Below are 13,015 nucleotides of genomic sequence, written 5' to 3' on the forward strand. Positions count from 1 at the left end.
GTGTTTTTTGTGCCCTTTTGTTGCACAAGCCTTGTCAAATAAGTGATAAAAGCTGTGCGAAAAACATGTATTGCAGCAATTTACCCATGGCAAATGAAAGAATCTTGTTTTTAACATGCAGAAAAAAATGTCATGTTACAGTGCCTTGAAAAAGTATTCATACCCCATGAAATTTTTCACAGTACACCGACAAACTTAAATGTTCTTTATTGGGATTTTATGTGATATACCAACACAAAGTAGCAAGTATTTGTGAAGTGTAAAGGAAATGATACATGGATCTCTAAATATTTAAAAAATATAGATCTGAAAATTGTGACATGCAATTGTATTGAGCCACCACTGAGTCAATTCTTTGTAGGACCACCTTTCATTGCAATTACTGCTACAAGTCTTTTGGGGTATGTCTCTACCAGCTTTGCGTATCTAGAGGCTGAAATTTGTACCCATTCTTCTTTTCAGAATAGCTGTAGCTCAGTGAGATTGGATGGAGAACATCTGTAAACAACAATTTTCAATTCTTGCCACACATTCTTAATGGGATTTAGGTCTGGACTTTGACTGGGCCATTCAAACACATGAATATGCTTTGATATAAACCATGCCATTTTATCTCTGGCAGGATGTTTAGGCTCATTTTCCTTCTGGAAGGTGGCCCTACGCCCAGTCTCAAGTCTTCTGCTGCCTCTAACAGTTTTTTTTCCAGGATTGCTCTGTATTTAGCTCCAATCATCTTCCCATCAACTCTGATCAGCTTACCTGTTTCTGCTGAAGAAAAGCATCCCTACAGCAGAATGCTGCCACCATCATGTTTGAAAGTGGGGATGGTGTTATCAGGGTAATGTGTAGTGTTAGTTTTCACCACACATAGTTTTGCATTTAGCCCCAAAAGTCCTACTTTGGTCATATCTGACCAGATTACCTTCTTCCACATGCTAGCTGTGTCTCCTACATGGCTTTTTGCAAACTGCAAATGGGACGTCTTATGGCTTGCTTTCAAAAATAGCTTTCTTCTTTCCACTCTCACATAAAGGCATATATGACTAATAGTTGTCCTGTGGACAGGTTCTCCCACTTGAGCTGTGGATCTCTGCCGCTCTTCCAGAGTGACCATGGGGCTCTTGCCTGCTTCTCTAATTAGAGAAGCATCTCAAGCAAGGAGAGCACTAATTAGTGATCTCCTTGCTTGGGATGTCAGGTTAGGTCGACAGCAATGTCTTGGTAGGTTTGCAGTTGTGCCATACTTTCTTCCATTTTTGGATGATGGATTGAACAGTGCTTCTTGAGATGTTCAGAGCTTGGGCTGTTTTTGTTATAACCTAACTCTGCTTTATTTTTTCGACATCTTTATCCCAGACCTTTCTGGTGTGTTCCTTGATTTTCATGATGCTATTTGATCCCCAATGTTCTCAAACAAACCTCTGAGGCCTTCACAGAACAATTGTAGTTATATTGAGAATAAATTGCACACAGATGTATGCAATTTACTAATTCTGTGACTTCTGGAGGCAATTGATAACTAAGGATTTTATTTGGTAGTATCAGACTACAAGGGGCTTAATACAAATGCACATCACAATTTTCACATTTATACGTTTGAAATATTTAGAAATCCATGTAACATTTCCTTTACACTTCACAAATACTTACTACTTTGTGTTGGTATATCACATAAAATCCCAATCAAATACATTAAAATTTGTGGATATAACATGGAAAACTTCATGGGGTATGAATACTTTTTCAAGGCACTGTAGGTGTAACCTGATTTGAAACATTTTTTATCTGAATTTTGGCATGGAATCCACTCCAAAAATTACATTAAAAAAACTCCGTATGAACACATCTAGAGCTATTGTGACAGTCCATTCCTTGTTCATTAGAGTATCTCTGGCAACACAAGAGGGACCTACACATTGTTTCATAGTTTCAAAGTTTTAAGGTTGAAGCAAGGCACCATTGGGCTCAACATGTACTCAAGTATGTTGAGCCACAGCATGGCTAAAACACTTGAGACATACACTCCCTGACAGAAGTTATGTCACTTATCCATGTTATATAAATAAAGGCTTATAACCTGACATTAAATTCATCCATTGGTTTTATAAATTACTCTTTTGAAAGCTGAAACCCTCCCAAATTTGGTATAGGTTAAGAAAATAAATTGGCATCAATGCTGAAATACTAATCATTTAATGAACGCACAATGGTCAGATTTTGGCAAGACAAAAGTTTTGTCGCCTGGTCATATAATGCACCCAATCCTAGTTTACATCCTCCCCAGTGCTCAGTAAATTATCGGTTAATTAGTGGGTGTGTATAAAAAGAAACCCAGCACCCCAGACCTTCACTTTAACTGCAACTTGAGCTTTGACAACATGCCAAAAATCCACCCTGCAACCAAAGCCTTGATTATCAAGAGGCTGAAGACCAGATGCACTGCAGAGGTGGCTGGCACCTTTAATGTGTCTCAGCGTCAAGTACAAAGAATTAAAAAAAGATTTGAAGAGACTGGAGATGTGTTTTTTACAAGCCCAGGTCCGGCAGACCCGGCAAGACTACTGCTCAGGAGGAACGTTTGTTGATTAGAAAATCCAAAGCAAGCCCCTCTTCCACTGCAGCAGAGCTCCAACAGGCCTGGTCACCTCAAGTCCCTGTGTCAACTAGAACAGTTTGTAGGATTCTGTCTCGAAATGGCCTCCATGGTCGAATCAGTGCCCAGAAGCCAGCACTAACAAAAGGCAAATAAAAAAACGTGTGGCATTTGCAAAGTCCCACAGCCTGCTAAACAGATGGATGCTGGAAAAGTGGCAGAAGGTGGATTTCTCTGATAAATCTTCAGTAGAATTACACCACAGCCGCCGCAAATACTTCAGGAGACCTACTGGAGCCCGTATGGATCCAAAATACACCTAGAAAATAGTTAAATTTGGTGGTGGAAAGATCATGGTCTGGGGTTACATTCAGTATGGGGGTGTGCGAAACATTTGCAAGGTGGAAGGCAATATCAATAGCCTAAAATATCAAGAAGTATTAGCTACCTCTTACATTCCAAATCGTAAAAGGGGTCAAATTCTGCAGCAGGATGGTGCTCCATCTCATACATCCATCTCTACAACAAAGTTCCTCCAGGCAAAAAAGATCAAGGTGCTCAAGGACTGGCCAGCCCAGTCACCAGACATGAACATCATTGAGCATGTTTGGGGTAGGATGAAAGAGGAAGCTTGGAAGACAAAACCAAAGAATCTAGATGAACTCTGGGAGGCATGTAAGACTGCATTCTTTGCTATTCCTGATGACTTCATTAATAAATTGTATGAATCATTGTTGAACCGCATGGATGCAGTCCTTCAAGCTCATGGAAGTCACACAAAATATTAAATATGACTCTAATAGCACCACAACCTCATTCACCAATGTTATGCAACATATATTTGTATTTTTAAGATAATTATTTATTTGAATATCACATTACTTTCTGTGGGCGACAACACTTTTGTCTTGCCAAAATCTGACCATTCTGTGTTCATTAAATGATCAATATTTCAGCATTGATACCAATTTATTTTCTTAACCTAAACCAAATTTGGGAGGGTTTCAGCTTTCAAAAGAGTAATTTATAAAACCAATGGATGAATTTAACGTCAGGTTATAAGCTTTTATTTACATAACATGGATAAGTGACATAACTTCTGTCAGGGAGTGTATGCTAATTGCCCCATATTTGAAGAAAAAATTTGTTCCAGACTTCACATGTGACAGTCACACAAGTTCCCTGGATAATCGTCCTATGAGAATCTAGTTTCATAGCCTCAGTGCTTTTACAGTAAAGAATTGCCATATGTGATGATGATTAAACCCTCTTTCCTATAGACCATACATGTCAAACTCCACCACCCCTAAGTGGGGCCATTATTCTGCATGGAGGACTATGTGGGGCCACTATTCTGTATGGAGGACTATGTGGGGCCATTATTCTGTATGTAGGACTATGTGGAGCCATTATTCTGTATGGAGGACTATGTGGGGCCATTATTCTGTATGGTGGACTATGTGAAGCCCATTATTCTGTATGGAGGACTATGTGGGGCCCATTATTCTGTATGGAGGACTATGGGGGGCCATTATGTATGGAGGACTATGTGGGCCCATTATTCTGTATGGAGGACTATGTGGGGCCCATTATTGTGTATGGAGGACTATGCGGGGCCCATTATTCTGTATGGAGGACTATGCGGGGCCCATTATTCTGTATGGAGGACTATGGGGGGGGGGCATTATGTATGGAGGACTATGTGGGCCCATTATTCTGTATGGAGGACTATGTGGGGCCCATTATTCTTTGACTATGTGTGGCCCATTATCCTGTATACTGAATGGCCCGCGACTTTGTCCAAGTTTTTACTTTTGGCCCTCTGTGTGTTTGAGTTTGACATCCCAGCTATAGACGTAGAGAATGTGCCATGTCAAATGAAAGAATAAAGAGGACAGCTTATCTCATGTCTGTATAACCCTTATTATATTCTAACTCTTCTTGAGTGTTGATTTACGCTAAAGAAAGTTGTTGGCTTGCCAGATACAATATGCTATAAAGGTAGGTCCAAGTGATGTAATCAGCACTTCTTAACCATAAAAGTGACATGAAGTATTATGTTTATCCATAAAAACAGAAAAAAATGCAGGAAAAACTATTTATAGCACAATTGTCACAGACAAGTCCACTCGGCCAATGTGTTTCGATGCTAGTGATACTTACACATGGCTAAACACAAAATATCCAGAAAAGTTAGTGTTATTTTTTCCACCAATGTAAAGTAAAGATAATTATACATATAAACATAATATACAAATATTTTACTGGACAAAATATATAATGCATTGTTATAACTTCAATCTATACATTAAAGTTTGCTATTATGACTTATACAGTGAAGGAAATAACTATTTGATCCCTTGCTGTTTTTGTAAGTTTGCCCACTGACAAAGACATGAACAGTCTGTAATTTTTAGGTTAATTTTAACATTGAGAGATAGAATATCAAAAAAAAATCAGGAAAATCACATTGTATAAATTAGATAAATTTATTTGCATTTTGTAGTGAAAAATAAGTATCTGATCTCCTACAAACCATTATGAGTTCTGGCTCCTACAGACCAGTTAGACGCTCCTAATCAACTCATTACCTGCATTAAAGACAGCTGTCTTACATGGTCACCTGTATAAAAGACTCCTGTCCACAGACTCAATCAGTCAGACGCTAACCTCTACAACATGGTCAAGACCAAAGAGATTATAAGGATATCAGGGACAAGATCATAGACCTGCACAAAACTGGAATGGGCTGCAAAACTATAGGTAAGACGCTGGGTGAGAAGGAGACAACGATTGGTGCAATAGTAAGAAAATGGAAGAAATACAAAATGACTGTCCATCAACATCGATCTGGGGCACCATGCAAAATCCTACCTCGCGGAGTATCCTTGATCATGAGGAAGGTGAGAGATCAGCCTAAAACTACACGGTAGGAACTTTTTAATGATCTCAGGATAGCTGGAACCACAGTCACCAAGAAAATCATTGGTAACACATTACACCTTTAAAGGTTTAAAATCCTGCAGTGCCCTCAAGGTCCCCCTGCTCAAGAAGGCACATGTGCAGGCCTGTCTGAAGTTTGCTAATGAACACCTGAATGATTCTGTGAGCTAATGGGAGAAGGTGCTGTGGTCAGATGAGACAAAAATTTAGCTCTTTGGCATTAACTCAACTCGCCGTGTTTGGAGGAAGAGAAATGCTGCCTATGACCCAAAGAACACCCTCCCCACTGTCAAGCATGGAGGTGGAAACATTATGTTTTGGGAGTATTTCTCTGCTAAAGGCACAGGACTACTTCACCTCATCAATGGGAGAATGGATGGAGCCATGCACCGTAAAATCCTGAGTGACAACCTCCTTCCCTCCGCCAGGACATTAAGAATGGGTCGTGGCCGGGTCTTCCAGTTAGACAATGACCCAAAACATACAGCTAAGGCAACAAAGGAGTGGCTCAAAAAGAAGCACATTAAGGTCCTGGAGTGTGCTAGCCAGTCTCCAGACCTTAATACCATAGAATATTTCTGGAGGGAGTTGAAGCTCCGAGTTGCCAAGCGACAGCCTCAAAATCTGAATGATTTAGAGATCTGCAAAGAGGAGTGGAACAAAATTCCTCCTGACATGTGCGCAAACCTCATCATCAACTACAAAAAACGTCTACACAAGTATTCAAATTCTAAAACAAACATTTATCAGGACACTCAATGCCTATCAAGGGACACTACAATGGGGCTACTGTCACACTATCAGTATTTGGTCAGTATGTGTAAAGCCCCTGTCACACTAAGCTAGCTAGCGAGATCGCTGCTGAGTCACAAGTTTTGTGACGCAACAGCGACCTCAGCAGCGATCTCGCTACGTTTGACACGTAGCTGCGAGCAGGCCCCTGCTGTGACATCGCTGGTCGTGTCGAAATGGCCTGGACCATTTTTTGATCATTGAGGTCCCGCTGGGTAGCATGCGTCGGTGTGTTTGACACCTTACCAACGACCTCGTTGGCGATTCAGAACTGAGAAGTCGTCCCTCATCGAGGTCTGAATCGTCAGTGTAGCTGCTATGTGACAGGGTCCCAATGACTACCGACATCGTTATACAGGTCACTATGGGACGCCGAATTGTTGCTGCGTCGTTGGGAAGATCTGACTGTTTGACATCTCACCAGCGACCACATAGGGACGCAGCAACGATCCCTGCCAGGTCGTATCGTTGTCGGGATTGCTGTAGCGTCGCTAAGTGTGATGGTACTTTAAGACATAACCAGGAGTGGAACAATCAGAGGAAAAGTATAAGCGAAACACGTCACCACTTCTGCATTCATCACCCACTCCTGGTTTTGGCTTACAAATACTGATGTAAAATAATGACCATATACTCAACGTGTGACTGCAGCCTACTAGGAAAAAAAACGCATAGAAACCACAACACTATAGCGCACATGTAAGGAAAGTCGTTATCTGAAGGGCTCATGTTTCAATAAATATTTTTTTTTAATTTAAGCCCTTTGGATGAATGGTGGCTAGCCATAATATCTAAAAGACTTCTCTAACGAGAACTTGCTTTCTCCAATTGTCACCTTTTGTTCAACTGGTTACTTCCTCAAAAGCAAAAATAAATTAAAACTGGCCAAATTGCTACTGTATGTCTTAATAAAATGTTTGGCAACTCCGAAGGCATTGATCACTTGTTTTTCTGTGGTGTTAATGTGTTTTGATATTCTAACTCTAAATTTACAGTACTGTGCAAACTTTTTAGGCCAGTGTGGAAAAAATTCTGCAAAGTAAGAATTTTTTCAAATATAGAAGTGTTAATAGTTTATTTTTATGAATTTATATAAAATGCAAAGTGAATGAACAAAAGAAAAATGTTATTCAAATCAATATTTGGTGAGACTTTTGCCATCAAATCATCTATCTTTCTAGGTACACTTGCACCCTGTTTTTGAAGAAAGGGAGTTTTTTCCAAACATTTTTGTGAATTAAACTCAAATCTTCTGTAGATATAGGCTTGCGCAAGTCCACCTGTATCTTCATGTAGTCCCAGACAAACATGATGTTGAGTTCAAGGCTCTGAGAGGGCAATATCATCATGCCTACGACTTTGTTCTGTATACTGAACATTCTCAGGAGGAGGCGGGGTGGGTCTTTAGGCTGCTCTGCATTATTACTATGGGGGCAATGCTTCCTTGATAATGACCAAAAAAGTTAACACTAAATAAATAGGCAGATCCAAATGGCAGAGTAAAAAAAGAGCCAGTGGCATTGAATTTGTTACGAATGCGGTAAATGGTTTGTCTCTTTGGGGCTTGAGTACCAAATGTTTCAACCCAATTTGCTCTAACGGTTTCAGCATTTTGAGATTTCCAACACTCTGTTAAAATCCATTTTCTTTGATCTGTATTTAAATTATTTGCCATTATTTGTTACCTGAATTATCTGAAAAGAAAACAGATTTGGGGGAGATCTATCTGTGAAAACTAGATCTGTGAAACTGGCTCAGTTGCCCTTAGCAACCAATCAGATTCCACCTTTCTTTTTCCAAAGAGTCTGCGAGGAATGAAAAGTGGAATCTGATTGGTTGCTAAGGGCCAGTTTCACTTTACACCATGTTTGATAAATCTCCCCCTTCATAACCTTATTACACTTTCTGTCCACCTACTTTTAGACCACCCTGTATATGTGTGTGTGTGTGTATATATATATATATATATATATATATATATATATATATATATATATATATATATATATATACAGTACAGACCAAAAGTTTGGACACACCTTCTCATTTAAAGATTTTTCTGTATTTTCATGGCTATTAAAATTGTACATTCACACTGAAGGCATCAGAACTATGAATTAACACATGTGGAATTATATACTTAACAAAAAAGTGTGAAACAACTGAAAATGTCTTATATTCTAGGTTCTTCAAAGTAGCCACCTTTTGCTTTGATGACAGCTTTGCACACTCTTGGCATTCTCTTGATGAGCTTCAAGAGGTAGTCACCGGAAATGGTTTTCACTTCACAGGTGTGCTCTATCAGGTTTAATAAGTGGGATTTCTCGCCTTATAAATGGGGTTAGGACCATCAGTTGTGTTGTGCAGAAGTCAGGTGGATAGTCCTACTGAATAGACTGTTAGAATTTGTATTATGGCAAGAAAAAAGCAGATAAGTAAAGAAAAACGAGTGGCCATTATTACTTTAAGAAATGAAGGTCAGTCAGTCCGAAAAATTGGGCAAACTTTGAATGTGTCCCCAAGTGCAGTTGCAAAAACCATCAAGCGCTACAAAGAAACTGGCTCACATGAGGACCGCCCCAGGAAAGGAAGACCAAGAGTCACCTCTGCTTCTGAGGATAAGTTTATCCGAGTCACCAGCCTCAGAAATCGCAGGTTATCAGCAGCTCAGATTAGAGACCAGGTCAATGCCACACAGAGTTCAAGCAGCAGACACATCTCTACAACAACTGTTAAGAGGAGACTTTGTGCAGCAGGCCTTCATGGTAAAATAGCTGCTAGGAAACCACTGCTAAGGACAGGCAACAAGCAGAAGAGACTTGTTTGGGCTAAAGAACACAAGGAATGGACATTAGACCAGTGGAAATCTGTGCTTTGGTCTGATAAGTCAAAATTTGAGGTCTTTGGTTCCAACCACCGTGTCTTTGTGCGACGCTGAAAAGGTGAACGGATGGACTCTACATGCCTGGTTCCCACCGTGAAGCATGGAGGAGGTGGTGTGATGGTGTGGGGGTGCTTTGCTGGTGACACTGTTGGGGATTTATTAAAAATTAAGGGCATACTGAACTAGCATGGCTACCACAGCATCTTGCAGCGGCATGCTATTCCATCGGGTTTGCGTTTAGTTGAACCATCATTTATTTTTCAACAGGACAATGACCCCAAACATACCTCCAGGCTGTGTAAGGGCTATTTGACCAAGAAGGAGAGTGATGACCTGGCCTCCACAGTCACCAGACCTGAACCCAATCGAGATGGTTTGGAGTGAGCTGGACCGCAGAGTGAAGGCAAAATGGCCAACAAGTGCTAAGCATCTCTGGGAACTCCTTCAAGATTGTTGGAAGACCATTTCCGGTGACTACCTCTTGAAGCTCATCAAGAGAATGCCAAGAGTGTGCAAAGCAGTCATCAAAGCAAAAGTTGGCTACTTTGAAGAACCTAGAATATAAGACATATTTTCAGTTGTTTCACACTTTTTTGTTAAGTATATAATTCCACATGTGTTAATTCATAGTTTTGATGCCTTCAGTGTCAATGTACAATTTTCAAAGTCATGAAAATACAGAAAAATCTTTAAATGAGAAGGTGTGTCCAAACTTTTGGTGTGTACTGTATATATAATTATATATATATATATATTTTTTTTTTTGCATGAAATACAAAGGAAATGTGTCATCTTTAATTTAGCCTTAGCCATCTTCAACTTGCTTAATTGTTCACAATAATAGTAATTGTGACCAGGGTTGCCCAAACCTTTCCATGCCACTGTATCTGCAAGGAAAGGGGAGAATTTCAAGCCCATCGGCACTCCCTATACTTGTAGGTAAAATTCCCTGTTAAAGGAAAAATTATGAATTTGTAAATACTATACGCTCATAAGGATAAATCTTTGTAACTCCTCAGTGTATAACGTATGTTTCTTCAAAACCTGTCTTACTCCACTATTGCCGCGTTATGAGAAATGTAAGGGACTCCACTGTATTGATTATTCCACTTGAAGTAAAAGAAGATTTAAAACCTCTTCAGGCTACGTTTCCACAATGAGCTTTTGGTGAATTTGTGATGTTTCAGATTTTCTGTGTATTTCTGCATCCATTAAGTAAAATTCAAAGATATGCAGCGTGAAAAACTCATTGTGGGAACGTGTAACCTACATGTCCTTCAGATGTCCAGGGACACATTGTGTTAATCAAATATAGGGATTTAGATAACATTTCTTTGACCTCCAGACCACCCCTTTTAGACAAAACACACTCATAATAAATCACATGCAAGGTTATTCACTTGCGTTTTAAGATACTTTTAAAGATGCTTTCTTGTCCTGAGCTGCAATACAATCCGCAACTCACTGGTCTGTTTGTAAAGGGAGGTGGATTTAATGTTATAGCAAATTGGTATATGTGAGTGATTGTTATAATATAGAAAATGTTACTTTTGATTGCATGAGTACATAAATTTTCATAAGGACTTGAGAATGTGTGTGTGGTTACGAACCCTATTCTTTTATTTGTGTTGGATCAAAATAAAATATACAGAAAATTAATGAGAAATTAATGAGAGCCGGGGATCTATTTATTCTTCTAAGTTGGCTATTCCAAATATTTATACTGCAATGAAACATTACCTGTGATTTAACTTTGCTTGACATTGTACAAATTTTAAACTTCTGTCAGGAAAGCAGTCAAACATCTCTCACTGGAGGTATACAGTTAAATGATTAAATGTATAATCTCGCGATGGGGGTGGTCAAACCTCTGGGATGTCTACCTGTATGAATGAGGGGTCAAAAGTCTCCAGTATTCAGGGCTGCCACTAGAAATTTCAGGGCCCCATACTGGCAAAATTTTCGGGCCCCCTTGAGACTCCACCCCAGCTCCGCCCCCACACCTCAAACCTTCCACAGTCCCACCGCCCACTCTTGGAAAACTCCACTTCTGTACCACGTCTTCACCAATCACACATTACCAGTTCCCATCGAACATCATATTACATATACAGTCAGCAGCTTTTGTTTTGGCAAAAAGAATTTTTAAGCCGCCATCACAACAAGGAGACTCTTCTGGCCGAGCCCTACTGTACTTTAACCTATTAAACATTTCTTAAAATATCCAGTACTCTTTTTAGGTATATTTATTTTTCTTTAAGGAAATGTGTCACATACTTTTTTTAAAATGACCAATAATATCACATACAAGGGACAAATACCATCACACCATGGCCGGACCACATAATACCACCACATAGTGACTGAATAATACCACATACAAGGAACAAATACTGACATACCATGACCAGACCACATATTGCCACTACATAGTGACCGAATAATGCCACATACAAGGCATAAAGACTAGACCACATATTACCACCACAGTGCCTGAATAATACCACATAAAATGAACAAATACCTCGACACCGTGACTAGACCATATATTGCTACCACATAGTGACCGAATACTACAACACTGATCATTAATAAAAAAAACACAATACTAATATTACCATAAGTGCCATTATTCACAGGAGCTCTGTACATAGTATACAGTGTATAGTGTCAGTGTACAGGTAATACAGTGATCACCAGTGACTACATACACAGGGGCTCTGTATATAGTGTCAGTGTAGAAATAATACAAGGATCATCAGTGATGTTATACACAGGAGCTCTGCATATAGTGTCAGTGTACAGGTAATACAGTGATCACCAGTGACATTATACCCAGGAGCTCTGTACATAGTATATAGTGTCAGTGTACAGAAAACACACTGACTCACTAGTGATGTCTCTAGTTGAAGTCCTTCGTCTTCGCTTTTCTCCTTCATCCAGTACAGACCGCCATCACTTCTTCCAGTCAGAACTCGTCTCTGCATAAAATAACACAGTTATCTAGAGCACATTCCCCAACTTCTACACTACTCAGATAAATACAGACGTGCACCCACCATTAATATATAATTAGTTATTATACAACACACCAGTCCAAATATAAATTCTAATCCACCACTGTGCCTCCACTAACTATAAATAGCCACTTTCCCCACCTAATAAATATATAAATTAATTAGAACCTGTACTCTTCCCCCCAACTCATTACCAGTCACACTCCTGCATCCTGAACGCCCCCTCATTCTCCCGATTCATTATATTTACATGCCACCCCAATTCATTCTGTCATGTCTTCTCTCTCTCCCACCCCCAGTTCATCATCATTTGTTGTCCCCCACTCTCAATTAATTATCATTTGCTCTTCCCACCCCCACCTTCAATTCATCATTCGCCACCCCCCACCCTCAAGTCAACATTATTTGCGCTCCCCCACCCTCAATTCATTATTTGCTCTCCCCACCCCCAATTTGTCATTTGCACTTTCCACCCCCCCACTCCCAATTCATCATTAGCTCTCCCCACCCCCACTTCCAGTTTTCTCATGTGCTCTCCCCACCCCCCACTCTCAATTCATGATTAGTTCTCCCTATCCCCACACCCAGTTCATCATTAGCTTTCCCTACCCCCACTCTCAATTCATCATTAGCTCTCCCTACCCCCACTCCCAAATTCATCATTATATATCCCCACCTCCCACTCCCTATTCATGTGCCCCCCCCACTCCCAGTTCATCATTAGCTCCCCCCACTCCCTGTTCATCATTAGCTCTCCCCCTACTCTCAGTTCATCATTAGCTCCCC

At 40.0% G+C, this 13,015-nt stretch overlaps 1 protein-coding gene across 1 annotated transcript in view; it reads left to right on the top strand.

Annotated features, from left to right (window-relative positions):
* Window positions 1–13,015, top strand: part of LOC141252906 (myosin-binding protein H-like) — a 216,548-nt gene that overhangs the window by 180,641 nt on the left and 22,892 nt on the right. The window lies entirely within an intron of this gene.

Source organism: Phyllobates terribilis, unplaced genomic scaffold, assembly GCF_046119375.1.
Source record: "Phyllobates terribilis strain yellow unplaced genomic scaffold, ASM4611937v1 Scaffold_2__4_contigs__length_985480577, whole genome shotgun sequence".
NCBI classification, from domain to species: Eukaryota; Metazoa; Chordata; class Amphibia; order Anura; family Dendrobatidae; genus Phyllobates; species Phyllobates terribilis.